Below are 20,775 nucleotides of genomic sequence, written 5' to 3'. Positions count from 1 at the left end.
GAAAGCCAGAGAGATTATAGCAGCGCAAGTTTTCAAATTCTAGCTAGAAAGATTGTTTGAGCATTGCATGGCTGTAAACAATTAGAAGAATTCTCAGAAAGTAATGCAAACGGCTTGAATATAACTGCATGGTCATCGTTCATTAAAAGAGAGTTCAAGGGCTAATGGATAGCCCAGCATTACATTGGATAGGTTTGTTCAATTGAAGTACATATTAGGTAGAATGTGTGTTAATCATTGGGCAAGAGATTCTTATGGGTAGGGGCTTGTGTGATCAAGCTTAGTAGCCTAGCTTTAAAAAGGACCATTTTGTTTCTGATTCCCCACATTGTGTTTGATAATATGCCTCTGTGTCAGAAGCTCCAGTGGCGCAATCGGTCAGCGCGCGGTACTTATAAGGCAGTACGCAGCAGAGCAATGCCGAGGTTGTGAGTTCGAGCCTCTCCTGGAGCACGGTTTTAGAAAGCAAGAGACGCTATGGAATTGAAAGATTTTAATGTCTAACTTAAAAGATCGTCTGAACATCACATTGCCGTCATCCATTAGAAGAATGATCATGGAATAATGCATAGAACCCATTTAATGTTCTATGTATGTCTTAAACTAGTAAAGTATTAAAGGGCTAACTTGAAAGATTTTTTTCAAACTGAATCACCCTCATTATTATAGCTCCAGTGGCTATAATCCCCACATGGATTTTGGTGGATTTTGGTAGATGTTGCAGTCTAGAAGCTCCAGTGGCGCAATCGGTCAGCGCGCGGTACTTATAAGGCAGTACGCAGCAGAGCAATGCTGAGGTTGTGAGTTCGAGCCTCACCTGGAGCATGGTTTTAGAAAGCCAGAGAGATTATAGCAGCGCAAGTTTTCAAATTCTAGCTAGAAAGATTGTTTGAGCATTGCATGGCTGTAAACAATTAGAAGAATTCTCAGAAAGTAATGCAAACGGCTTGAATATAACTGCATGGTCATCGTTCATTAAAAGAGAGTTCAAGGGCTAATGGATAGCCCAGCATTACATTGGATAGGTTTGTTCAATTGAAGTACATATTAGGTAGAATGTGTGTTAATCATTGGGCAAGAGATTCTTATGGGTAGGGGCTTGTGTGATCAAGCTTAGTAGCCTAGCTTTAAAAAGGACCATTTTGTTTCTGATTCCCCACATTGTGTTTGATAATATGCCTCTGTGTCAGAAGCTCCAGTGGCGCAATCGGTCAGCGAGTGGTACTTATAAGGCAGTACGCAGCAGAGCAATGCCGAGGTTGTGAGTTCGACCCTCACCTGGAGCACGGTTTTAGAAAGCAAGAGACGCTATGGAATTGAAAGATTTTAATGTCTAACTTAAAAGATCGTCTGAACATCACATTGCCGTCATCCATTAGAAGAATGATCATGGAATAATGCATAAAACCCATTTAATGTTCTATGTATGTCTTAAACTAGTAAAGTATTAAAGGGCTAACTTGAAAGATTTTTTTCAAACTGAATCACCCTCATGATTATAGCTCCAGTGGCTATAATCCCGAGATGGATTTTGGTAGATGATGCAGTCTAGAAGCTCCAGTGGCGCAATCGGTCAGCGCGCGGTACTTATAAGGCAGTACGCAGCAGAGCAATGCCGAGGTTGTGAGTTCGAGCCTCACCTGGAGCATGGTTTTAGAAAGCCAGAGAGATTATAGCAGCGCAAGTTTTCAAATTCTAGCTAGAAAGATTGTTTGAGCATTGCATGGCTGTAAACAATTAGAAGAATTCTCAGAAAGTAATGCAAACGGCTTGAATATAACTGCATGGTCATCGTTCATTAAAAGAGAGTTCAAGGGCTAATGGATAGCCCAGCATTACATTGGATAGGTTTGTTCAATTGAAGTACATATTAGGTAGAATGTGTGTTAATCATTGGGCAAGAGATTCTTATAGGTAGGGGCTTGTGTGATCAAGCTTAGTAGCCTAGCTTTAAAAAGGACCATTTTGTTTCTGATTCCCCACATTGTGTTTGATAATATGCCTCTGTGTCAGAAGCTCCAGTGGCGCAATCGGTCAGCGAGCGGTACTTATAAGGCAGTACGCAGCAGAGCAATGCCGAGGTTGTGAGTTCGACCCTCACCTGGAGCACGGTTTTAGAAAGCAAGAGACGCTATGGAATTGAAAGATTTCAATGTCTAACTTAAAAGATCGTCTGAACATCACAATGCCGTCATCCATTAGAAGAATGATCACGGAATAATGCATAAAACCCATTTAATGTTCTATGTATGTCTTAAACTAGTAAACTATTAAAGGGCTAACTTGAAAGATTTTTTCAAACTGAATCACCCTCATGATTATAGCTCCATTGGCTATAATCCCCACATGGATTTTGGTAGATGTTGCAGTCTAGAAGCTCCAGTGGCGCAATCGGTCAGCGCGCGGTACTTATAAGGCAGTACGCAGCAGAGCAATGCCGAGGTTGTGAGTTCGAGCCTCACCTGGAGCACGGTTTTAGAAAGCAAGAGACGCTATGGAATTGAAAGATTTCAATGTCTAACTTAAAAGATCGTCTGAACATCACATTGCCGTCATCCATTAGAAGAATGATCACGGAATAATGCATAAAACCCATTTAATGTTCTATGTATGTCTTAAACTAGTAAAGTATTAAAGGGCTAACTTGAAAGATTTTTTTCAAACTGAATCACCCACATGATTATAGCTCCAGTGGCTATAATCCCCACATGGATTTTGGTAGATGTTTGCAGTCTAGAAGCTCCAGTGGCGCAATCGGTCAGCGCGCGGTACTTATAAGGCAGTACGCAGCAGAGCAATGCCGAGGTTGTGAGTTCGAGCCTCACCTGGAGCATGGTTTTAGAAAGCCAGAGAGATTATAGCAGCGCAAGTTTTCAAATTCTAGCTAGAAAGATTGTTTGAGCATTGCATGGCTGGAAACAATTAGAAGAATTCTCAGAAAGTAATGCAAACGGCTTGAATATAACTGCATGGTCATCGTTCATTAAAAGAGAGTTCAAGGGCTAATGGATAGCCCAGCATTACATTGGATAGGTTTGTTCAATTGAAGTACATATTAGGTAGAATGTGTGTTAATCATTGGGCAAGAGAGGCTTATAGGTAGGGGCTTATGTGATCAAGCTTAGTAGCCTAGCTTTAAAATGGATCATTTTGTTTCTGATTCCCCACATTGTGTTTGATAATATGACTCTGTGTCAGAAGCTCCAGTGGCGCAATCGGTCAGCGCGCGGTACTTATAAGGCAGTACGCAGCAGAGCAATGCCGAGGTTGTGAGTTCGAGCCTCTCCTGGAGCACGGTTTTAGAAAGCAAGAGACGCTATGGAATTGAAAGATTTTAATGTCTAACTTAAAAGATCGTCTGAACATCACATTGCCGTCATCCATTAGAAGAATGATCATGGAATAATGCATAGAACCCATTTAATGTTCTATGTATGTCTTAAACTAGTAAAGTATTAAAGGGCTAACTTGAAAGATTTTTTTCAAACTGAATCACCCTCATGATTATAGCTCCAGTGGCTATAATCCCCACATGGATTTTGGTAGATGTTGCAGTCTAGAAGCTCCAGTGGCGCAATCGGTCAGCGCGCGGTACTTATAAGGCAGTACGCAGCAGAGCAATGCCGAGGTTGTGAGTTCGAGCCTCACCTGGAGCATGGTTTTAGAAAGCCAGAGAGATTATAGCAGCGCAAGTTTTCAAATTCTAGCTAGAAAGATTGTTTGAGCATTGCATGGCTGGAAACAATTAGAAGAATTCTCAGAAAGTAATGCAAACGGTTTGAATATAACTGCATGGTCATCGTTCATTAAAAGAGAGTTCAAGGGCTAATGGATAGCCCAGCATTACATTGGATAGGTTTGTTCAATTGAAGTACATATTAGGTAGAATGTGTGTTAATCATTGGGCAAGAGAGGCTTATAGGTAGGGGCTTATGTGATCAAGCTTAGTAGCCTAGCTTTAAAATGGATCATTTTGTTTCTGATTCCCCACATTGTGTTTGATAATATGACTCTGTGTCAGAAGCTCCAGTGGCGCAATCGGTCAGCGAGTGGTACTTATAAGGCAGTACGCAGCAGAGCAATGCCGAGGTTGTGAGTTCGACCCTCACCTGGAGCACGGTTTTAGAAAGCAAGAGACGCTGTGGAATTGAAAGATTTCAATGTCTAACTTAAAAGATCGTCTGAACATCACAATGTCGTCATCCATTAGAAGAATGATCACGGAATAATGCATAAAACCCATTTAATGTTCTATGTATGTCTTAAACTAGTAAACTATTAAAGGGCTAACTTGAAAGATTTTTTCAAACTGAATCACCCTCATGATTATAGCTCCATTGGCTATAATCCCCACATGGATTTTGGTAGATATTGCAGTCTAGAAGCTCCAGTGGCACAATCGGTCAGCGCGCGGTACTTATAAGGCAGTACGCAGCAGAGCAATGCCGAGGTTGTGAGTTCGAGCCTCACCTGGAGCATGGTTTTAGAAAGCCAGAGAGATTATAGCAGCGCAAGTTTTCAAATTCTAGCTAGAAAGATTGTTTGAGCATTGCATGGCTGTAAACAATTAGAAGAATTCTCAGAAAGTAATGCAAACGGCTTGAATATAACTGCATGTTCATCGTTCATTAAAAGAGAGTTCAAGGGCTAATGGATAGCCCAGCATTACATTGGATAGGTTTGTTCAATTGAAGTACATATTAGGTAGAATGTGTGTTAATCATTGGGCAAGAGATTCTTATAGGTAGGGGCTTGTGTGATCAAGCTTAGTAGCCTAGCTTTAAAAAGGACCATTTTGTTTCTGATTCCCCACATTGTGTTTGATAATATGCCTCTGTGTCAGAAGCTCCAGTGGCGCAATCGGTCAGCGAGCGGTACTTATAAGGCAGTACGCAGCAGAGCAATGCCGAGGTTGTGAGTTCGACCCTCACCTGGAGCACGGTTTTAGAAAGCAAGAGACGCTATGGAATTGAAAGATTTCAATGTCTAACTTAAAAGATCGTCTGAACATCACAATGCCGTCATCCATTAGAAGAATGATCACGGAATAATGCATAAAACCCATTTAATGTTCTATGTATGTCTTAAACTAGTAAACTATTAAAGGGCTAACTTGAAAGATTTTTTCAAACTGAATCACCCTCATGATTATAGCTCCATTGGCTATAATCCCCACATGGATTTTGGTAGATGTTGCAGTCTAGAAGCTCCAGTGGCGCAATCGGTCAGCGCGCGGTACTTATAAGGCAGTACGCAGCAGAGCAATGCCGAGGTTGTGAGTTCGAGCCTCACCTGGAGCATGGTTTTAGAAAGCAAGAGACGCTATGGAATTGAAAGATTTCAATGTCTAACTTAAAAGATCGTCTGAACATCACATTGCCATCATCCATTAGAAGAATGATCACGGAATAATGCATAAAACCCATTTAATGTTCTATGTATGTCTTAAACTAGTAAAGTATTAAATGGCTAACTTGAAAGATTTTTTTCAAACTGAATCACCCTCATGATTATAGCTCCAGTGGCTATAATCCCCACATGGATTTTGGTAGATGTTGCAGTCTAGAAGCTCCAGTGGCGCAATCGGTCAGCGCGCGGTACTTATAAGGCAGTACGCAGCAGAGCAATGCCGAGGTTGTGAGTTCGAGCCTCACCAGGAGCATGGTTTTAGAAAGCCAGAGAGATTATAGCAGCGCAAGTTTTCAAATTCTAGCTAGAAAGATTGTTTGAGCATTGCATGGCTGGAAACAATTAGAAGAATTCTCAGAAAGTAATGCAAACGGCTTGAATATAACTGCATGGTCATCGTTCATTAAAAGAGAGTTCAAGGGCTAATGGATAGCCCAGCATTACATTGGATAGGTTTGTTCAATTGAAGTACATATTAGGTAGAATGTGTGTTAATCATTGGGCAAGAGAGGCTTATAGGTAGGGGCTTATGTGATCAAGCTTAGTAGCCTAGCTTTAAAATGGATCATTTTGTTTCTGATTCCCCACATTGTGTTTGATAATATGACTCTGTGTCAGAAGCTCAAGGGCTAATGGATAGCCCAGCATTACATTGGATAGGTTTGTTCAATTGAAGTACATATTAGGTAGAATGTGTGTTAATCATTGGGCAAGAGATTCTTATAGGTAGGGGCTTGTGTGATCAAGCTTAGTAGCCTAGCTTTAAAAAGGACCATTTTGTTTCTGATTCCCCACATTGTGTTTGATAATATGCCTCTGTGTCAGAAGCTCCAGTGGCGCAATCGGTCAGCGAGCGGTACTTATAAGGCAGTACGCAGCAGAGCAATGCCGAGGTTGTGAGTTCGACCCTCACCTGGAGCACGGTTTTAGAAAGCAAGAGACGCTATGGAATTGAAAGATTTCAATGTCTAACTTAAAAGATCGTCTGAACATCACAATGCCGTCATCCATTAGAAGAATGATCACGGAATAATGCATAAAACCCATTTAATGTTCTATGTATGTCTTAAACTAGTAAACTATTAAAGGGCTAACTTGAAAGATTTTTTCAAACTGAATCACCCTCATGATTATAGCTCCATTGGCTATAATCCCCACATGGATTTTGGTAGATGTTGCAGTCTAGAAGCTCCAGTGGCGCAATCGGTCAGCGCGCGGTACTTATAAGGCAGTACGCAGCAGAGCAATGCCGAGGTTGTGAGTTCGAGCCTCACCTGGAGCATGGTTTTAGAAAGCCAGAGAGATTATAGCAGCGCAAGTTTTCAAATTCTAGCTAGAAAGATTGTTTGAGCATTGCATGGCTGGAAACAATTAGAAGAATTCTCAGAAAGTAATGCAAACGGCTTGAATATAACTGCATGGTCATCGTTCATTAAAAGAGAGTTCAAGGGCTAATGGATAGCCCAGCATTACATTGGATAGGTTTGTTCAATTGAAGTACATATTAGGTAGAATGTGTGTTAATCATTGGGCAAGAGAGGCTTATAGGTAGGGGCTTGTGTGATCAAGCTTAGTAGCCTAGCTTTAAAATTGATTATTTTGTTTCTGATTCCCCACATTGTGTTTGATAATATGCCTCTGTGTCAGAAGCTCCAGTGGCGCAATCGGTCAGCGCGCGGTACTTATAAGGCAGTACGCAGCAGAGCAATGCCGAGGTTGTGAGTTCGAGCCTCTCCTGGAGCACGGTTTTAGAAAGCAAGAGACGCTATGGAATTGAAAGATTTTAATGTCTAACTTAAAAGATCGTCTGAACATCACATTGCCGTCATCCATTAGAAGAATGATCATGGAATAATCCATAGAACCCATTTAATGTTCTATGTATGTCTTAAACTAGTAAAGTATTAAAGGGCTAACTTGAAAGATTTTTTTCAAACTGAATCACCCTCATGATTATAGCTCCAGTGGCTATAATCCCCACATGGATTTTGGTAGATGTTGCAGTCTAGAAGCTCCAGTGGCGCAATCGGTCAGCGCGCGGTACTTATAAGGCAGTACGCAGCAGAGCAATGCCGAGGTTGTGAGTTCGAGCCTCACCTGGAGCATGGTTTTAGAAAGCCAGAGAGATTATAGCAGCGCAAGTTTTCAAATTCTAGCTAGAAAGATTGTTTGAGCATTGCATGGCTGGAAACAATTAGAAGAATTCTCAGAAAGTAATGCAAACGGCTTGAATATAACTGCATGGTCATCGTTCATTAAAAGAGAGTTCAAGGGCTAATGGATAGCCCAGCATTACATTGGATAGGTTTGTTCAATTGAAGTACATATTAGGTAGAATGCGTGTTAATCATTGGGCAAGAGATTCTTATAGGTAGGGGCTTGTGTGATCAAGCTTAGTAGCCTAGCTTTAAAATTGATTATTTTGTTTCTGATTCCCCACATTGTGTTTGATAATATGCCTCTGTGTCAGAAGCTCCAGTGGCGCAATCGGTCAGCGCGCGGTACTTATAAGGCAGTACGCAGCAGAGCAATGCCGAGGTTGTGAGTTCGAGCCTCACCTGGAGCATGGTTTTAGAAAGCAAGAGACGCTATGGAATTGAAAGATTTTAATGTCTAACTTAAAAGATCGTCTGAACATCACATTGCCGTCATCCATTAGAAGAATGATCATGGAATAATGCATAAAACCCATTTAATGTTCTATGTATGTCTTAAACTAGTAAAGTATTAAATGGCTAACTTGAAAGATTTTTTTCAAACTGAATCACCCTCATGATTATAGCTCCAGTGGCTATAATCCCCACATGGATTTTGGTAGATGTTGCAGTCTAGAAGCTCCAGTGGCGCAATCGGTCAGCGCGCGGTATTTATAAGGCAGTACGCAGCAGAGCAATGCCGAGGTTGTGAGTTCGAGCCTCACCTGGAGCATGGTTTTAGAAAGCCAGAGAGATTATAGCAGCGCAAGTTTTCAAATTCTAGCTAGAAAGATTGTTTGAGCATTGCATGGCTGGAAACAATTAGAAGAATTCTCAGAAAGTAATGCAAACGGTTTGAATATAACTGCATGGTCATCGTTCATTAAAAGAGAGTTCAAGGGCTAATGGATAGCCCAGCATTACATTGGATAGGTTTGTTCAATTGAAGTACATATTAGGTAGAATGTGTGTTAATCATTGGGCAAGAGAGGCTTATAGGTAGGGGCTTATGTGATCAAGCTTAGTAGCCTAGCTTTAAAATGGATCATTTTGTTTCTGATTCCCCACATTGTGTTTGATAATATGACTCTGTGTCAGAAGCTCCAGTGGCGCAATCGGTCAGCGAGTGGTACTTATAAGGCAGTACGCAGCAGAGCAATGCCGAGGTTGTGAGTTCGACCCTCACCTGGAGCACGGTTTCAGAAAGCAAGAGACGCTGTGGAATTGAAAGGTTTCAATGTCTAACTTAAAAGATCGTCTGAACATCACAATGTCGTCATCCATTAGAAGAATGATCACGGAATAATGCATAAAACCCATTTAATGTTCTATGTATGTCTTAAACTAGTAAACTATTAAAGGGCTAACTTGAAAGATTTTTTCAAACTGAATCACCCTCATGATTATAGCTCCATTGGCTATAATCCCCACATGGATTTTGGTAGATATTGCAGTCTAGAAGCTCCAGTGGCACAATCGGTCAGCGCGCGGTACTTATAAGGCAGTACGCAGCAGAGCAATGCCGAGGTTGTGAGTTCGAGCCTCACCTGGAGCATGGTTTTAGAAAGCCAGAGAGATTATAGCAGCGCAAGTTTTCAAATTCTAGCTAGAAAGATTGTTTGAGCATTGCATGGCTGGAAACAATTAGAAGAATTCTCAGAAAGTAATGCAAACGGCTTGAATATAACTGCATGGTCATCGTTCATTAAAAGAGAGTTCAAGGGCTAATGGATAGCCCAGCATTACATTGGATAGGTTTGTTCAATTGAAGTACATATTAGGTAGAATGTGTGTTAATCATTGGGCAAGAGAGGCTTATAGGTAGGGGCTTATGTGATCAAGCTTAGTAGCCTAGCTTTAAAATGGATCATTTTGTTTCTGATTCCCCACATTGTGTTTGATAATATGACTCTGTGTCAGAAGCTCCAGTGGCGCAATCGGTCAGAGCGCGGTACTAATAAGGCAGTACGCAGCAGAGCAATGCCGAGGTTGTGAGTTCGAGCCTCACCTGGAGCACGGTTTTAGAAAGCAAGAGACGCTATGGAATTGAAAGATTTCAATGTCTAACTTAAAAGATCGTCTGAACATCACATTGCCGTCATCCATTAGAAGAATGATCACGGAATAATGCATAAAACCCATTTAATGTTCTATGTATGTCTTAAACTAGTAAAGTATTAAAGGGCTAACTTGAAAGATTTTTTTCAAACTGAATCACCCACATGATTATAGCTCCAGTGGCTATAATCCCCACATGGATTTTGGTAGATGTTTGCAGTCTAGAAGCTCCAGTGGCGCAATCGGTCAGCGCGCGGTACTTATAAGGCAGTACGCAGCAGAGCAATGCCGAGGTTGTGAGTTCGAGCCTCACCTGGAGCATGGTTTTAGAAAGCCAGAGAGATTATAGCAGCGCAAGTTTTCAAATTCTAGCTAGAAAGATTGTTTGAGCATTGCATGGCTGGAAACAATTAGAAGAATTCTCAGAAACTAATGCAAACGGCTTGAATATAACTGCATGGTCATCGTTCATTAAAAGAGAGTTCAAGGGCTAATGGATAGCCCAGCATTACATTGGATAGGTTTGTTCAATTGAAGTACATATTAGGTAGAATGTGTGTTAATCATTGGGCAAGAGAGGCTTATAGGTAGGGGCTTATGTGATCAAGCTTAGTAAACTAGCTTTAAAATGGATCATTTTGTTTCTGATTCCCCACATTGTGTTTGATAATATGACTCTGTGTCAGAAGCTCCAGTGGCGCAATCGGTCAGCGCGTGGTACTTATAAGGCAGTACGCAGCAGAGCAATGCCGAGGTTGTGAGTTCGAGCCTCTCCTGGAGCACGGTTTTAGAAAGCAAGAGACGCTATGGAATTGAAAGATTTTAATGTCTAACTTAAAAGATCGTCTGAACATCACATTGCCGTCATCCATTAGAAGAATGATCATGGAATAATGCATAAAACCCATTTAATGTTCTATGTATGTCTTAAACTAGTAAAGTATTAAAGGGCTAACTTGAAAGATTTTTTTCAAACTGAATCACCCTCATGATTATAGCTCCAGTGGCTATAATCCCCACATGGATTTTGGTGGATTTTGGTAGATGTTGCAGTCTAGAAGCTCCAGTGGCGCAATCGGTCAGCGCGCGGTACTTATAAGGCAGTACGCAGCAGAGCAATGCCGAGGTTGTGAGTTCGAGCCTCACCTGGAGCATGGTTTTAGAAAGCCAGAGAGATTATAGCAGCGCAAGTTTTCAAATTCTAGCTAGAAAGATTGTTTGAGCATTGCATGGCTGTAAACAATTAGAAGAATTCTCAGAAAGTAATGCAAACGGCTTGAATATAACTGCATGGTCATCGTTCATTAAAAGAGAGTTCAAGGGCTAATGGATAGCCCAGCATTACATTGGATAGGTTTGTTCAATTGAAGTACATATTAGGTAGAATGTGTGTTAATCATTGGGCAAGAGATTCTTATGGGTAGGGGCTTGTGTGATCAAGCTTAGTAGCCTAGCTTTAAAAAGGACCATTTTGTTTCTGATTCCCCACATTGTGTTTGATAATATGCCTCTGTGTCAGAAGCTCCAGTGGCGCAATCGGTCAGCGCGCGGTACTTATAAGGCAGTACGCAGCAGAGCAATGCCGAGGTTGTGAGTTCGACCCTCACCTGGAGCACGGTTTTAGAAAGCAAGAGACGCTATGGAATTGAAAGATTTCAATGTCTAACTTAAAAGATCGTCTGAACATCACAATGCCGTCATCCATTAGAAGAATGATCACGGAATAATGTATAAAACCCATTTAATGTTCTATGTATGTCTTAAACTAGTAAAGTATTAAAGGGCTAACTTGAAAGATTTTTTCAAACTGAATCACCCTCATGATTATAGCTCCATTGGCTATAATCCCCACATGGATTTTGGTAGATGTTGCAGTTTAGAAGCTCCAGTGGCGCAATCGGTCAGCGCGCGGTATTTATAAGGCAGTACGCAGCAGAGCAATGCCGAGGTTGTGAGTTCGAGCCTCACCTGGAGCATGGTTTTAGAAAGCCAGAGAGATTATAGCAGCGCAAGTTTTCAAATTCTAGCTAGAAAGATTGTTTGAGCATTGCATGGCTGGAAACAATTAGAAGAATTCTCAGAAAGTAATGCAAACGGTTTGAATATAACTGCATGGTCATCGTTCATTAAAAGAGAGTTCAAGGGCTAATGGATAGCCCAGCATTACATTGGATAGGTTTGTTCAATTGAAGTACATATTAGGTAGAATGTGTGTTAATCATTGGGCAAGAGAGGCTTATAGGTAGGGGCTTATGTGATCAAGCTTAGTAGCCTAGCTTTAAAATGGATCATTTTGTTTCTGATTCCCCACATTGTGTTTGATAATATGACTCTGTGTCAGAAGCTCCAGTGGCGCAATCGGTCAGCGAGTGGTACTTATAAGGCAGTACGCAGCAGAGCAATGCCGAGGTTGTGAGTTCGACCCTCACCTGGAGCACGGTTTTAGAAAGCAAGAGACGCTGTGGAATTGAAAGATTTCAATGTCTAACTTAAAAGATCGTCTGAACATCACAATGTCGTCATCCATTAGAAGAATGATCACGGAATAATGCATAAAACCCATTTAATGTTCTATGTATGTCTTAAACTAGTAAACTATTAAAGGGCTAACTTGAAAGATTTTTTCAAACTGAATCACCCTCATGATTATAGCTCCATTGGCTATAATCCCCACATGGATTTTGGTAGATATTGCAGTCTAGAAGCTCCAGTGGCACAATCGGTCAGCGCGCGGTACTTATAAGGCAGTACGCAGCAGAGCAATGCCGAGGTTGTGAGTTCGAGCCTCACCTGGAGCATGGTTTTAGAAAGCCAGAGAGATTATAGCAGCGCAAGTTTTCAAATTCTAGCTAGAAAGATTGTTTGAGCATTGCATGGCTGTAAACAATTAGAAGAATTCTCAGAAAGTAATGCAAACGGCTTGAATATAACTGCATGTTCATCGTTCATTAAAAGAGAGTTCAAGGGCTAATGGATAGCCCAGCATTACATTGGATAGGTTTGTTCAATTGAAGTACATATTAGGTAGAATGTGTGTTAATCATTGGGCAAGAGATTCTTATAGGTAGGGGCTTGTGTGATCAAGCTTAGTAGCCTAGCTTTAAAAAGGACCATTTTGTTTCTGATTCCCCACATTGTGTTTGATAATATGCCTCTGTGTCAGAAGCTCCAGTGGCGCAATCGGTCAGCGAGCGGTACTTATAAGGCAGTACGCAGCAGAGCAATGCCGAGGTTGTGAGTTCGACCCTCACCTGGAGCACGGTTTTAGAAAGCAAGAGACGCTATGGAATTGAAAGATTTCAATGTCTAACTTAAAAGATCGTCTGAACATCAAAATGCCGTCATCCATTAGAAGAATGATCACGGAATAATGCATAAAACCCATTTAATGTTCTATGTATGTCTTAAACTAGTAAACTATTAAAGGGCTAACTTGAAAGATTTTTTCAAACTGAATCACCCTCATGATTATAGCTCCATTGGCTATAATCCCCACATGGATTTTGGTAGATGTTGCAGTCTAGAAGCTCCAGTGGCGCAATCGGTCAGCGCGCGGTACTTATAAGGCAGTACGCAGCAGAGCAATGCCGAGGTTGTGAGTTCGAGCCTCACCTGGAGCATGGTTTTAGAAAGCAAGAGACGCTATGGAATTGAAAGATTTCAATGTCTAACTTAAAAGATCGTCTGAACATCACATTGCCATCATCCATTAGAAGAATGATCACGGAATAATGCATAAAACCCATTTAATGTTCTATGTATGTCTTAAACTAGTAAAGTATTAAATGGCTAACTTGAAAGATTTTTTTCAAACTGAATCACCCTCATGATTATAGCTCCAGTGGCTATAATCCCCACATGGATTTTGGTAGATGTTGCAGTCTAGAAGCTCCAGTGGCGCAATCGGTCAGCGCGCGGTACTTATAAGGCAGTACGCAGCAGAGCAATGTCGAGGTTGTGAGTTCGAGCCTCACCAGGAGCATGGTTTTAGAAAGCCAGAGAGATTATAGCAGCGCAAGTTTTCAAATTCTAGCTAGAAAGATTGTTTGAGCATTGCATGGCTGGAAACAATTAGAAGAATTCTCAGAAAGTAATGCAAACGGCTTGAATATAACTGCATGGTCATCGTTCATTAAAAGAGAGTTCAAGGGCTAATGGATAGCCCAGCATTGCATTGGATAGGTTTGTTCAATTGAAGTACATATTAGGTAGAATGCGTGTTAATCATTGGGCAAGAGAGGCTTATAGGTAGGGGCTTATGTGATCAAGCTTAGTAGCCTAGCTTTAAAATGGATCATTTTGTTTCTGATTCCCCACATTGTGTTTGATAATATGACTCTGTGTCAGAAGCTCCAGTGGCGCAATCGGTCAGCGCGCGGAACGTATAAGGCAGTACGCAGCAGAGCAATGCCGAGGTTGTGAGTTCGAGCCTCACCTGGAGCACGGTTTTAGAAAGCAAGAGACGCTATGGAATTGAAAGATTTCAATGTCTAACTTAAAAGATCGTCTGAACATCACATTGCCGTCATCCATTAGAAGAATGATCACGGAATAATGCATAAAAACCATTTAATGTTCTATGTATGTCTTAAACTAGTAAAGTATTAAAGGGCTAACTTGAAAGATTTTTTCAAACTGAATCACCCTCATGATTATAGCTCCAGTGGCTCTAATCCCCACATGGATTTTGGTAGATGTTGCAGTCTAGAAGCTCCAGTGGCGCAATCGGTCAGCGCGCGGTACTTATAAGGCAGTACGCAGCAGAGCAATGCCGAGGTTGTGAGTTCGAGCCTCACCTGGTGCATGGTTTTAGAAAGCCAGAGGATTATAGCAGCGCAAGTTTTCAAATTCTAGCTAGAAAGATTGTTTGAGCATTGCATGGCTGGAAACAATTAGAAGAATTCTCAGAAAGTAATGCAAACGGCTTGAATATAACTGCATGGTCATCGTTCATTAAAAGAGAGTTCAAGGGCTAATGGATAGCCCAGCATTACATTGGATAGGTTTGTTCAATTGAAGTACATATTAGGTAGAATGTGTGTTAATCATTGGGCAAGAGAGGCTTATAGGTAGGGGCTTATGTGATCAAGCTTAGTAGCCTAGCTTTAAAATGGATCATTTTGTTTCTGATTCCCCACATTGTGTTTGATAATATGACTCTGTGTCAGAAGCTCCAGTGGCGCAATCGGTCAGCGCGCGGTACTTATAAGGCAGTACGCAGCAGAGCAATGCCGAGGTTGTGAGTTCGAGCCTCACCTGGAGCACGGTTTTAGAAAGCAAGAGACGCTATGGAATTGAAAGATTTTAATGTCTAACTTAAAAGATCGTCTGAACATCACATTGCGGTCATCCATTAGAAGAATGATCATGGAATAATGCATAAAACCCATTTAATGTTCTATGTATGTCTTAAACTAGTAAAGTATTAAAGGGCTAACTTGAAAGATTTTTTTCAAACTGAATCACCCTCATGATTATAGCTCCAGTGGCTATAATCCCCACATGGATTTTGGTAGATGTTGCAGTCTAGAAGCTCCAGTGGCGCAATCGCTCAGCGCGTGGTACTTATAAGGCAGTACGCAGCAGAGCAATGCCGAGGTTGTGAGTTCGAGCCTCACCTGGAGCATGGTTTTAGAAAGCCAGAGAGATTATAGCAGCGCAAGTTTTCAAATTCTAGCTAGAAAGATTGTTTGAGCATTGCATGGCTGTAAACAATTAGAAGAATTCTCAGAAAGTAATGCAAACGGCTTGAATATAACTGCATGGTCATCGTTCATTAAAAGAGAGTTCAAGGGCTAATGGATAGCCCAGCATTACATTGGATAGGTTTGTTCAATTGAAGTACATATTAGGTAGAATGTGTGTTAATCATTGGGCAAGAGATTCTTATGGGTAGGGGCTTGTGTGATCAAGCTTAGTAGCCTAGCTTTAAAAAGGACCATTTTGTTTCTGATTCCCCACATTGTGTTTGATAATATGCCTCTGTGTCAGAAGCTCCAGTGGCGCAATCGGTCAGCGCGCGGTACTTATAAGGCAGTACGCAGCAGAGCAATGCCGAGGTTGTGAGTTCGAGCCTCACCTGGAGCATGGTTTTAGAAAGCCAGAGAGATTATAGCAGCGCAAGTTTTCAAATTCTAGCTAGAAAGATTGTTTGAGCATTGCATGGCTGTAAACAATTAGAAGAATTCTCAGAAAGTAATGCAAACGGCTTGAATATAACTGCATGGTCATCGTTCATTAAAAGAGAGTTCAAGGGCTAATGGATAGCCCAGCATTACATTGGATAGCTTTGTTCAATTGAAGTACATATTAGGTAGAATGTGTGTTAATCATTGGGCAAGAGATTCTTATAGGTAGGGGCTTGTGTGATCAAGCTTAGTAGCCTAGCTTTAAAAAGGACCATTTTGTTTCTGATTCCCCACATTGTGTTTGATAATATGCCTCTGTGTCAGAAGCTCCAGTGGCGCAATCGGTCAGCGAGCGGTACTTATAAGGCAGTACGCAGCAGAGCAATGCCGAGGTTGTGAGTTCGACCCTCACCTGGAGCACGGTTTTAGAAAGCAAGAGACGCTATGGAATTGAAAGATTTCAATGTCTAACTTAAAAGATCGTCTGAACATCACAATGCCGTCATCCATTAGAAGAATGATCACGGAATAATGCATAAAACCCATTTAATGTTCTATGTATGTCTTAAACTAGTAAACTATTAAAGGGCTAACTTGAAAGATTTTTTCAAACTGAATCACCCTCATGATTATAGCTCCATTGGCTATAATCCCCACATGGATTTTGGTAGATGTTGCAGTCTAGAAGCTCCAGTGGCGCAATCGGTCAGCGCGCGGTACTTATAAGGCAGTACGCAGCAGAGCAATGCCGAGGTTGTGAGTTCGAGCCTCACCTGGAGCATGGTTTTAGAAAGCCAGAGAGATTATAGCAGCGCAAGTTTTCAAATTCTAGCTAGAAAGATTGTTTGAGCATTGCATGGTTGGAAACAATTAGAAGAATTCTCAGAAAGTAATGCAAACGGCTTGAATATAACTGCATGGTCATCGTTAATTAAAAGAGAGTTCAAGGGCTAATGGATAGCCCAGCATTACATTGGATAGGTTTGTTCAATTGAAGTACATATTAGGTAGAATGTGTGTTAATCATTGGGCAAGAGAGGCTTATAGGTAGGGGCTTATGTGATCAAGCTTAGTAGCCTAGCTTTAAAATGGATCATTTTGTTTCTGATTCCCCACATTGTGTTTGATAATATGACTCTGTGTCAGAAGCTCCAGTGGCGCAATCGGTCAGCGCGCGGTACTTATAAGGCAGTACGCAGCAGAGCAATGCCGAGGTTGTGAGTTCGAGCCTCACCTGGAGCACGGTTTTAGAAAGCAAGAGACGCTATGGAATTGAAAGATTTCAATGTCTAACTTAAAAGATCGTCTGAACATCACATTGCCGTCATCCATTAGAAGAATGATCACGGAATAATGCATAAAAACCATTTAATGTTCTATGTATGTCTTAAACTAGTAAAGTATTAAAGGGCTAACTTGAAAGATTTTTTCAAACTGAATCACCCTCATGATTATAGCTCCAGTGGCTCTAATCCCCACATGGATTTTGGTAGATGTTGCAGTCTAGAAGCTCCAGTGGCGCAATCGGTCAGCGCGCGGTACTTATAAGGCAGTACGCAGCAGAGCAATGCCGAGGTTGTGAGTTCGAGCCTCACCTGGAGCATGGTTTTAGAAAGCCAGAGGATTATAGCAGCGCAAGTTTTCAAATTCTAGCTAGAAAGATTGTTTGAGCATTGCATGGCTGGAAACAATTAGAAGAATTCTCAGAAAGTAATGCAAACGGCTTGAATATAACTGCATGGTCATCGTTCATTAAAAGAGAGTTCAAGGGCTAATGGATAGCCCAGCATTACATTGGATAGGTTTGTTCAATTGAAGTACATATTAGGTAGAATGTGTGTTAATCATTGGGCAAGAGAGGCTTATAGGTAGGGGCTTATGTGATCAAGCTTAGTAGCCTAGCTTTAAAATGGATCATTTTGTTTCTGATTCCCCACATTGTGTTTGATAATATGACTCTGTGTCAGAAGCTCCAGTGGCGCAATCGGTCAGCGCGCGGTACTTATAAGGCAGTACGCAGCAGAGCAATGCCGAGGTTGTGAGTTCGAGCCTCACCTGGAGCACGGTTTTAGAAAGCAAGAGACGCTATGGAATTGAAAGATTTTAATGTCTAACTTAAAAGATCGTCTGAACATCACATTGCCGTCATCCATTAGAAGAATGATCATGGAATAATGCATAAAACCCATTTAATGTTCTATGTATGTCTTAAACTAGTAAAGTATTAAAGGGCTAACTTGAAAGATTTTTTTCAAACTGAATCACCCTCATGATTATAGCTCCAGTGGCTATAATCCCCACATGGATTTTGGTAGATGTTGCAGTCTAGAAGCTCCAGTGGCGCAATCGCTCAGCGCGTGGTACTTATAAGGCAGTACGCAGCAGAGCAATGCCGAGGTTGTGAGTTCGAGCCTCACCTGGAGCATGGTTTTAGAAAGCCAGAGAGATTATAGCAGCGCAAGTTTTCAAATTCTAGCTAGAAAGATTGTTTGAGCATTGCATGGCTGTAAACAATTAGAAGAATTCTCAGAAAGTAATGCAAACGGCTTGAATATAACTGCATGGTCATCGTTCATTAAAAGAGAGTTCAAGGGCTAATGGATAGCCCAGCATTACATTGGATAGGTTTGTTCAATTGAAGTACATATTAGGTAGAATGTGTGTTAATCATTGGGCAAGAGATTCTTATGGGTAGGGGCTTGTGTGATCAAGCTTAGTAGCCTAGCTTTAAAAAGGACCATTTTGTTTCTGATTCCCCACATTGTGTTTGATAATATGCCTCTGTGTCAGAAGCTCCAGTGGCGCAATCGGTCAGCGCGCGGTACTTATAAGGCAGTACGCAGCAGAGCAATGCCGAGGTTGTGAGTTCGAGCCTCACCTGGAGCATGGTTTTAGAAAGCCAGAGAGATTATAGCAGCGCAAGTTTTCAAATTCTAGCTAGAAAGATTGTTTGAGCATTGCATGGCTGTAAACAATTAGAAGAATTCTCAGAAAGTAATGCAAACGGCTTGAATATAACTGCATGGTCATCGTTCATTAAAAGAGAGTTCAAGGGCTAATGGATAGCCCAGCATTACATTGGATAGGTTTGTTCAATTGAAGTACATATTAGGTAGAATGTGTGTTAATCATTGGGCAAGAGATTCTTATAGGTAGGGGCTTGTGTGATCAAGCTTAGTAGCCTAGCTTTAAAAAGGACCATTTTGTTTCTGATTCCCCACAGTGTGTTTGATAATATGCCTCTGCGTCAGAAGCTCCAGTGGCGCAATCGGTCAGCGCGCGGTACTTATAAGGCAGTACGCAGCAGAGCAATGCCGAGGTTGTGAGTTCGACCCTCACCCTAACGGAGATGTAGTCCCATCGCCACTATTGCTGGACCACCGCTGACTCTGAGTTACGCTCGGCTCCTCAACGAAAAACAACTAGTGCGTGCATCCACTTCCATATTTATACCCGTGCTGCAAAAAAATCGATTCATTCATTGCTATAGGAGAGGAAGAATTTTCTAATCTTGTTAAAGATACAATATGTAATTTTTTTCGCCGCTACGGGTCGCTAACCTCTTACATTAACAAAGGCGTAGGTTGATGACGCAAAATTCCAGTTGAATTATGGAACTTGTCGTCAAGCTTATGGATCTAATAATGCTTATGGATGAGTGAATAACTTACATTGATGTTTTTATCATGACTGTGGTATGAAGCAGGGCTCGATTGCTAATAAGAGACAGATATCATCGCCATATGCGAGTCCCGCGGATATAAAGGAATAAGGACATTTAATTCGACCAAACTACCCGCAAGTGCTGAATTACTACTCACACAGGTCAGTTTATTTGACAAATGAAGCTTGTGAGGTAACGCAGCGCTGTTTCACTTGGTCTACACTATCACACTAAACAGCATTTGAGTGTTATAATGTTATAATGTTATTCTATGTGTTAGTTCGTTGGCTGTATGAGACTAGCAGTAAGCCAGATCAACATTAGAATAACATACAGATCATATTCTAATATTTAATCATGTTGAACTATATAACATTGATTAGTTTTATTTGCTCACACCTGTCTAATAAAGTACATGTAAGAGCTCTGTCAAGTCGCAGTTTGTCACGGACGTGTAGCTCTCAGCATCTCGAAAACGCCATGCTGATATTGATCCTCGTTTTAGTTCTCCTTTTTCCCCCAAAGTCTGCTTGCCATGGTCCATAATGTTTGAACCAGTGTTGTTTTTGGCAGCCCTTTTAGTTTTAGTCTTAGTCTTAGTCTTTTGGACGAAAATGCTTTTTAGTTTTAGTCACATTTTAGTCACTTAAAAACGTAATAGTTTTAGTCAAGTTTTAGTTGACGAAAACAAAAAAAGGTTTTAGTCAAGTTTTAGTCGCCGAAAACGCAAAAAGGTTTAAATCAAGTTAAGTAAAAAAAAAAGTCTTTAAAAAATAGAGAAAATAAAATGCGGCTGTGTCAAAATTGGTATCGAAGTTCAAAAATAGAAAAGAAATAAAAGTGCCACTTTGCAATCTGTTAAAAAAAAGAAAAGAATAGAAATCCATTTGGCAAGACAGGTCTATTTATCCCTGCATTAGTGGCTGCAATGAGCCTGTTTTGAATTGCACAATTTCTCAAAAGTCATGCTCAATGTTCAGCTGAGATGTGTACTGTTTTCAGTGAAACTGAAACAGCTGAAAAGCCCATCTCACAGAGATATGATGTGGCAAAGGGAAGAAGAATGCACACAGCTCTCTGCCTTTAGCCTACTTAAAAACGTGATATACCGTATATACACACACATATATATATATATATATATATATATATATATATATTTTTTTTTTTTTAAATAGCCTAGATAAAATAGACATAACATACTGTGTTGATATGGGATTAAATGATGGGTAGTGTATGGGCAGTGTGTAAGAAATAAACTAATGATTAATTACTTTAATATTCCTTTGTTCCGATCAGAGCATGTGAGCGAAGAGCGCAT

The 20,775-nt window shown here is 40.9% G+C and overlaps 44 non-coding genes across 44 annotated transcripts; all 44 read left to right on the top strand.

Moving 5' to 3' along the window:
* The first annotated feature begins 359 nt into the window (after positions 1–359).
* On the top strand, positions 360–453 carry trnai-uau (transfer RNA isoleucine (anticodon UAU)). Its single transcript has 2 exons — positions 360–397; positions 418–453. It is a non-coding gene; the product is annotated as a tRNA-Ile (tRNA).
* A 278-nt stretch (positions 454–731) lies between these two features.
* On the top strand, positions 732–825 carry trnai-uau (transfer RNA isoleucine (anticodon UAU)). The gene is made up of 2 exons: positions 732–769; positions 790–825. It is a non-coding gene; the product is annotated as a tRNA-Ile (tRNA).
* Positions 826–1,192: 367 nt separating this feature from the next.
* On the top strand, positions 1,193–1,286 carry trnai-uau (transfer RNA isoleucine (anticodon UAU)). The gene is made up of 2 exons: positions 1,193–1,230; positions 1,251–1,286. It is a non-coding gene; the product is annotated as a tRNA-Ile (tRNA).
* A 268-nt stretch (positions 1,287–1,554) lies between these two features.
* Positions 1,555–1,648, top strand: trnai-uau (transfer RNA isoleucine (anticodon UAU)). Its single transcript has 2 exons — positions 1,555–1,592; positions 1,613–1,648. It is a non-coding gene; the product is annotated as a tRNA-Ile (tRNA).
* Positions 1,649–2,015: 367 nt separating this feature from the next.
* trnai-uau (transfer RNA isoleucine (anticodon UAU)) lies at positions 2,016–2,109 on the top strand. Its single transcript has 2 exons — positions 2,016–2,053; positions 2,074–2,109. It is a non-coding gene; the product is annotated as a tRNA-Ile (tRNA).
* A 267-nt stretch (positions 2,110–2,376) lies between these two features.
* On the top strand, positions 2,377–2,470 carry trnai-uau (transfer RNA isoleucine (anticodon UAU)). Its single transcript has 2 exons — positions 2,377–2,414; positions 2,435–2,470. It is a non-coding gene; the product is annotated as a tRNA-Ile (tRNA).
* Positions 2,471–2,739: 269 nt separating this feature from the next.
* Positions 2,740–2,833, top strand: trnai-uau (transfer RNA isoleucine (anticodon UAU)). The gene is made up of 2 exons: positions 2,740–2,777; positions 2,798–2,833. It is a non-coding gene; the product is annotated as a tRNA-Ile (tRNA).
* Positions 2,834–3,200: 367 nt separating this feature from the next.
* On the top strand, positions 3,201–3,294 carry trnai-uau (transfer RNA isoleucine (anticodon UAU)). Its single transcript has 2 exons — positions 3,201–3,238; positions 3,259–3,294. It is a non-coding gene; the product is annotated as a tRNA-Ile (tRNA).
* A 268-nt stretch (positions 3,295–3,562) lies between these two features.
* Positions 3,563–3,656, top strand: trnai-uau (transfer RNA isoleucine (anticodon UAU)). Its single transcript has 2 exons — positions 3,563–3,600; positions 3,621–3,656. It is a non-coding gene; the product is annotated as a tRNA-Ile (tRNA).
* Positions 3,657–4,023: 367 nt separating this feature from the next.
* Positions 4,024–4,117, top strand: trnai-uau (transfer RNA isoleucine (anticodon UAU)). The gene is made up of 2 exons: positions 4,024–4,061; positions 4,082–4,117. It is a non-coding gene; the product is annotated as a tRNA-Ile (tRNA).
* Positions 4,118–4,384: 267 nt separating this feature from the next.
* Positions 4,385–4,478, top strand: trnai-uau (transfer RNA isoleucine (anticodon UAU)). The gene is made up of 2 exons: positions 4,385–4,422; positions 4,443–4,478. It is a non-coding gene; the product is annotated as a tRNA-Ile (tRNA).
* A 367-nt stretch (positions 4,479–4,845) lies between these two features.
* Positions 4,846–4,939, top strand: trnai-uau (transfer RNA isoleucine (anticodon UAU)). Its single transcript has 2 exons — positions 4,846–4,883; positions 4,904–4,939. It is a non-coding gene; the product is annotated as a tRNA-Ile (tRNA).
* Positions 4,940–5,206: 267 nt separating this feature from the next.
* Positions 5,207–5,300, top strand: trnai-uau (transfer RNA isoleucine (anticodon UAU)). The gene is made up of 2 exons: positions 5,207–5,244; positions 5,265–5,300. It is a non-coding gene; the product is annotated as a tRNA-Ile (tRNA).
* Positions 5,301–5,568: 268 nt separating this feature from the next.
* trnai-uau (transfer RNA isoleucine (anticodon UAU)) lies at positions 5,569–5,662 on the top strand. Its single transcript has 2 exons — positions 5,569–5,606; positions 5,627–5,662. It is a non-coding gene; the product is annotated as a tRNA-Ile (tRNA).
* A 574-nt stretch (positions 5,663–6,236) lies between these two features.
* Positions 6,237–6,330, top strand: trnai-uau (transfer RNA isoleucine (anticodon UAU)). The gene is made up of 2 exons: positions 6,237–6,274; positions 6,295–6,330. It is a non-coding gene; the product is annotated as a tRNA-Ile (tRNA).
* Positions 6,331–6,597: 267 nt separating this feature from the next.
* On the top strand, positions 6,598–6,691 carry trnai-uau (transfer RNA isoleucine (anticodon UAU)). Its single transcript has 2 exons — positions 6,598–6,635; positions 6,656–6,691. It is a non-coding gene; the product is annotated as a tRNA-Ile (tRNA).
* Positions 6,692–7,058: 367 nt separating this feature from the next.
* Positions 7,059–7,152, top strand: trnai-uau (transfer RNA isoleucine (anticodon UAU)). The gene is made up of 2 exons: positions 7,059–7,096; positions 7,117–7,152. It is a non-coding gene; the product is annotated as a tRNA-Ile (tRNA).
* Positions 7,153–7,420: 268 nt separating this feature from the next.
* trnai-uau (transfer RNA isoleucine (anticodon UAU)) lies at positions 7,421–7,514 on the top strand. The gene is made up of 2 exons: positions 7,421–7,458; positions 7,479–7,514. It is a non-coding gene; the product is annotated as a tRNA-Ile (tRNA).
* A 367-nt stretch (positions 7,515–7,881) lies between these two features.
* Positions 7,882–7,975, top strand: trnai-uau (transfer RNA isoleucine (anticodon UAU)). Its single transcript has 2 exons — positions 7,882–7,919; positions 7,940–7,975. It is a non-coding gene; the product is annotated as a tRNA-Ile (tRNA).
* A 268-nt stretch (positions 7,976–8,243) lies between these two features.
* Positions 8,244–8,337, top strand: trnai-uau (transfer RNA isoleucine (anticodon UAU)). Its single transcript has 2 exons — positions 8,244–8,281; positions 8,302–8,337. It is a non-coding gene; the product is annotated as a tRNA-Ile (tRNA).
* Positions 8,338–8,704: 367 nt separating this feature from the next.
* On the top strand, positions 8,705–8,798 carry trnai-uau (transfer RNA isoleucine (anticodon UAU)). Its single transcript has 2 exons — positions 8,705–8,742; positions 8,763–8,798. It is a non-coding gene; the product is annotated as a tRNA-Ile (tRNA).
* A 267-nt stretch (positions 8,799–9,065) lies between these two features.
* Positions 9,066–9,159, top strand: trnai-uau (transfer RNA isoleucine (anticodon UAU)). The gene is made up of 2 exons: positions 9,066–9,103; positions 9,124–9,159. It is a non-coding gene; the product is annotated as a tRNA-Ile (tRNA).
* Positions 9,160–9,889: 730 nt separating this feature from the next.
* trnai-uau (transfer RNA isoleucine (anticodon UAU)) lies at positions 9,890–9,983 on the top strand. Its single transcript has 2 exons — positions 9,890–9,927; positions 9,948–9,983. It is a non-coding gene; the product is annotated as a tRNA-Ile (tRNA).
* A 367-nt stretch (positions 9,984–10,350) lies between these two features.
* trnai-uau (transfer RNA isoleucine (anticodon UAU)) lies at positions 10,351–10,444 on the top strand. The gene is made up of 2 exons: positions 10,351–10,388; positions 10,409–10,444. It is a non-coding gene; the product is annotated as a tRNA-Ile (tRNA).
* Positions 10,445–10,722: 278 nt separating this feature from the next.
* Positions 10,723–10,816, top strand: trnai-uau (transfer RNA isoleucine (anticodon UAU)). Its single transcript has 2 exons — positions 10,723–10,760; positions 10,781–10,816. It is a non-coding gene; the product is annotated as a tRNA-Ile (tRNA).
* A 367-nt stretch (positions 10,817–11,183) lies between these two features.
* trnai-uau (transfer RNA isoleucine (anticodon UAU)) lies at positions 11,184–11,277 on the top strand. The gene is made up of 2 exons: positions 11,184–11,221; positions 11,242–11,277. It is a non-coding gene; the product is annotated as a tRNA-Ile (tRNA).
* Positions 11,278–11,544: 267 nt separating this feature from the next.
* Positions 11,545–11,638, top strand: trnai-uau (transfer RNA isoleucine (anticodon UAU)). Its single transcript has 2 exons — positions 11,545–11,582; positions 11,603–11,638. It is a non-coding gene; the product is annotated as a tRNA-Ile (tRNA).
* Positions 11,639–12,005: 367 nt separating this feature from the next.
* On the top strand, positions 12,006–12,099 carry trnai-uau (transfer RNA isoleucine (anticodon UAU)). The gene is made up of 2 exons: positions 12,006–12,043; positions 12,064–12,099. It is a non-coding gene; the product is annotated as a tRNA-Ile (tRNA).
* Positions 12,100–12,366: 267 nt separating this feature from the next.
* trnai-uau (transfer RNA isoleucine (anticodon UAU)) lies at positions 12,367–12,460 on the top strand. The gene is made up of 2 exons: positions 12,367–12,404; positions 12,425–12,460. It is a non-coding gene; the product is annotated as a tRNA-Ile (tRNA).
* A 367-nt stretch (positions 12,461–12,827) lies between these two features.
* On the top strand, positions 12,828–12,921 carry trnai-uau (transfer RNA isoleucine (anticodon UAU)). The gene is made up of 2 exons: positions 12,828–12,865; positions 12,886–12,921. It is a non-coding gene; the product is annotated as a tRNA-Ile (tRNA).
* A 267-nt stretch (positions 12,922–13,188) lies between these two features.
* trnai-uau (transfer RNA isoleucine (anticodon UAU)) lies at positions 13,189–13,282 on the top strand. The gene is made up of 2 exons: positions 13,189–13,226; positions 13,247–13,282. It is a non-coding gene; the product is annotated as a tRNA-Ile (tRNA).
* Positions 13,283–13,550: 268 nt separating this feature from the next.
* Positions 13,551–13,644, top strand: trnai-uau (transfer RNA isoleucine (anticodon UAU)). The gene is made up of 2 exons: positions 13,551–13,588; positions 13,609–13,644. It is a non-coding gene; the product is annotated as a tRNA-Ile (tRNA).
* A 367-nt stretch (positions 13,645–14,011) lies between these two features.
* trnai-uau (transfer RNA isoleucine (anticodon UAU)) lies at positions 14,012–14,105 on the top strand. The gene is made up of 2 exons: positions 14,012–14,049; positions 14,070–14,105. It is a non-coding gene; the product is annotated as a tRNA-Ile (tRNA).
* A 267-nt stretch (positions 14,106–14,372) lies between these two features.
* Positions 14,373–14,466, top strand: trnai-uau (transfer RNA isoleucine (anticodon UAU)). Its single transcript has 2 exons — positions 14,373–14,410; positions 14,431–14,466. It is a non-coding gene; the product is annotated as a tRNA-Ile (tRNA).
* Positions 14,467–14,832: 366 nt separating this feature from the next.
* trnai-uau (transfer RNA isoleucine (anticodon UAU)) lies at positions 14,833–14,926 on the top strand. Its single transcript has 2 exons — positions 14,833–14,870; positions 14,891–14,926. It is a non-coding gene; the product is annotated as a tRNA-Ile (tRNA).
* Positions 14,927–15,194: 268 nt separating this feature from the next.
* Positions 15,195–15,288, top strand: trnai-uau (transfer RNA isoleucine (anticodon UAU)). The gene is made up of 2 exons: positions 15,195–15,232; positions 15,253–15,288. It is a non-coding gene; the product is annotated as a tRNA-Ile (tRNA).
* A 367-nt stretch (positions 15,289–15,655) lies between these two features.
* trnai-uau (transfer RNA isoleucine (anticodon UAU)) lies at positions 15,656–15,749 on the top strand. Its single transcript has 2 exons — positions 15,656–15,693; positions 15,714–15,749. It is a non-coding gene; the product is annotated as a tRNA-Ile (tRNA).
* A 367-nt stretch (positions 15,750–16,116) lies between these two features.
* trnai-uau (transfer RNA isoleucine (anticodon UAU)) lies at positions 16,117–16,210 on the top strand. The gene is made up of 2 exons: positions 16,117–16,154; positions 16,175–16,210. It is a non-coding gene; the product is annotated as a tRNA-Ile (tRNA).
* A 267-nt stretch (positions 16,211–16,477) lies between these two features.
* On the top strand, positions 16,478–16,571 carry trnai-uau (transfer RNA isoleucine (anticodon UAU)). The gene is made up of 2 exons: positions 16,478–16,515; positions 16,536–16,571. It is a non-coding gene; the product is annotated as a tRNA-Ile (tRNA).
* Positions 16,572–16,938: 367 nt separating this feature from the next.
* On the top strand, positions 16,939–17,032 carry trnai-uau (transfer RNA isoleucine (anticodon UAU)). Its single transcript has 2 exons — positions 16,939–16,976; positions 16,997–17,032. It is a non-coding gene; the product is annotated as a tRNA-Ile (tRNA).
* A 267-nt stretch (positions 17,033–17,299) lies between these two features.
* trnai-uau (transfer RNA isoleucine (anticodon UAU)) lies at positions 17,300–17,393 on the top strand. The gene is made up of 2 exons: positions 17,300–17,337; positions 17,358–17,393. It is a non-coding gene; the product is annotated as a tRNA-Ile (tRNA).
* Positions 17,394–17,759: 366 nt separating this feature from the next.
* On the top strand, positions 17,760–17,853 carry trnai-uau (transfer RNA isoleucine (anticodon UAU)). Its single transcript has 2 exons — positions 17,760–17,797; positions 17,818–17,853. It is a non-coding gene; the product is annotated as a tRNA-Ile (tRNA).
* A 268-nt stretch (positions 17,854–18,121) lies between these two features.
* trnai-uau (transfer RNA isoleucine (anticodon UAU)) lies at positions 18,122–18,215 on the top strand. The gene is made up of 2 exons: positions 18,122–18,159; positions 18,180–18,215. It is a non-coding gene; the product is annotated as a tRNA-Ile (tRNA).
* A 367-nt stretch (positions 18,216–18,582) lies between these two features.
* trnai-uau (transfer RNA isoleucine (anticodon UAU)) lies at positions 18,583–18,676 on the top strand. Its single transcript has 2 exons — positions 18,583–18,620; positions 18,641–18,676. It is a non-coding gene; the product is annotated as a tRNA-Ile (tRNA).
* The last annotated feature ends 2,099 nt before the right edge of the window (positions 18,677–20,775 follow it).

This window comes from Rhinichthys klamathensis, unplaced genomic scaffold (genome assembly GCF_029890125.1).
Source record: "Rhinichthys klamathensis goyatoka isolate OS25496 unplaced genomic scaffold, OSU_Roscu_1.1 h1tg000720l_1, whole genome shotgun sequence".
Taxonomy (NCBI): Eukaryota; Metazoa; Chordata; class Actinopteri; order Cypriniformes; family Leuciscidae; genus Rhinichthys; species Rhinichthys klamathensis.
This window is presented reverse-complemented; position numbering and strand designations above follow the sequence as displayed.